This window comes from Cicer arietinum, chromosome 2, assembly GCF_000331145.2.
Source record: "Cicer arietinum cultivar CDC Frontier isolate Library 1 chromosome 2, Cicar.CDCFrontier_v2.0, whole genome shotgun sequence".
NCBI classification, from domain to species: domain Eukaryota; kingdom Viridiplantae; phylum Streptophyta; class Magnoliopsida; order Fabales; family Fabaceae; genus Cicer; species Cicer arietinum.
The window spans coordinates 34,317,171-34,318,820 of NC_021161.2; the positions used below are offsets into that span (position 1 = coordinate 34,317,171).

Genomic DNA, 1,650 nt, shown 5'->3' on the forward strand with positions numbered 1-1,650 from the left:
TAACGGGGAAAATCGTTTTTAATGGATGCGGGTGCGGATTTTCCCCGTTTTTCAAAGTTACGGGCGGGTGCGGGGACGGGTTTCATCAAATCCGCCCGCACCCGCACCCACCCGACATAAATACAATTACTTAAATACCCTTACATCTCTTAAAATAGTAACAAAACCCTAATTTTATCAATCTTCCTTCTTTTTCCTAGCTTGCTGCCACCGTCCATCTCCACCCTCACTTTTTCTGTCACGACCGTCCTCCTTTCTCTTCGTGCGCCGTCTTCATCATCCTTGGTGTACACAGCTGTAGGTTGCCTTGGGGTTTCTGCATTGAGCGATCTCGTCAAAGAGGTATTGAAACACCGTCATTCCCTGAAATGTTGATTTTTTATCTTGAGAGCATGGTGACCATGGTCTAAATTGTAGTGTGATAGTGTGGCTTTATGATTGTTCAAATCGTGTAAAATTGTGGACAAATACAATCTCGATGTGATTGTAGATATCTTTTAAACCTTGAGGGGTTCATTGCTTTACGATTCATATTGGAGCATTATTGTTTTCCTCTGGCTATATTCATTAGCCTTGAGGGGTTCATTGTTGTAATGCTAAAATTGATTTTTTTAGGAATTAGTTAGGCTTCTTGTGCTATTCTTAAATGTGCTTGGAGTTTGGATTATTCCTACATCTTATATAAATGTCTCTTGCCAACTTTTTTCCTTCATCACGTATGGTCTAAGTAAATCATATATTTAGTAGTGTTGGTTTCTCTACGTAATTAACTTTGCTTAGATGACTTTTTTTGTACTTTAAACGTATTTAATGAGACAACTGGTTAATTTTGTGTATGTTTATTGTATTTTAAAGACATATTTATCCTCTCTATGATATTCATGATAGTGTCTATTAGTATGTTTCATTGTAATGTGGAATTGATGATTATTTCCCCAGATGATCGAATCTGAACATATTGTGCGAATTTTTTTTCTCTTTAGAGAAATCAAGCCTAATAATCTGATCCATATTTTCATTCTTAAAATGTTTTCCATGTTTATATTTTCATTGTGAATATACATTCATCTGCTCTTTTTATAATACTGTTTTTATTTTGCTTTCCAAATGGATGTGATGATTATTTCCCCAGATGATCGAAGCTGAACATTCTGTGCGATTTTTTTTTCTCTTTTGAGAAATCAAGCCAAATAATCTGATCCATATTTGCATGTACAAATTGGTTATGGTTATGTTTTGTATTTATCCTTATAATTCATATTGGAGAATTAAGCAAAGGGGAATTAAGCAAAGGAGAATTACTCAGCTTTGAACTGATTATGCTTTGATTCGATTGTTTATAGAAATTTGTTCTTCCTTTTTCTGCATTTTTATGTGGTGAATTGGCGATTTAATATTTTTCTTGTTGTTTGAGTGTTAATTAGTGTCATAGAAATTTGGAAACTTTGAAAAAAAAAGGCCATTTAAGTCTAATTCCTGCCAATGTGAAATAGAAATAGTGTTAAGCTTGAAGGTTTTATGGAAGAAGGGTTTGGATCCACTAATGTAAATGAATAAAATAACAGAGTGAGTTTTGTCCTAGCCATGATTTTTGAAGTTGGTGGATGCATTTTATTGAGTAGGATTTTAAGCCACTGAATTTTTATGAAT

The 1,650-nt window shown here is 34.1% G+C and overlaps 2 non-coding genes across 2 annotated transcripts; both read left to right on the forward strand.

Annotated features, from left to right (window-relative positions):
* The first annotated feature begins 914 nt into the window (after nucleotides 1–914).
* Nucleotides 915–1,011, forward strand: LOC113785569 (small nucleolar RNA Z103). The gene has a single exon (XR_003471695.1). It is a non-coding gene; the product is annotated as a small nucleolar RNA Z103 (small nucleolar RNA).
* Nucleotides 1,012–1,107: 96 nt separating this feature from the next.
* LOC113785568 (small nucleolar RNA Z103) lies at nucleotides 1,108–1,204 on the forward strand. The gene has a single exon (XR_003471694.1). It is a non-coding gene; the product is annotated as a small nucleolar RNA Z103 (small nucleolar RNA).
* The last annotated feature ends 446 nt before the right edge of the window (nucleotides 1,205–1,650 follow it).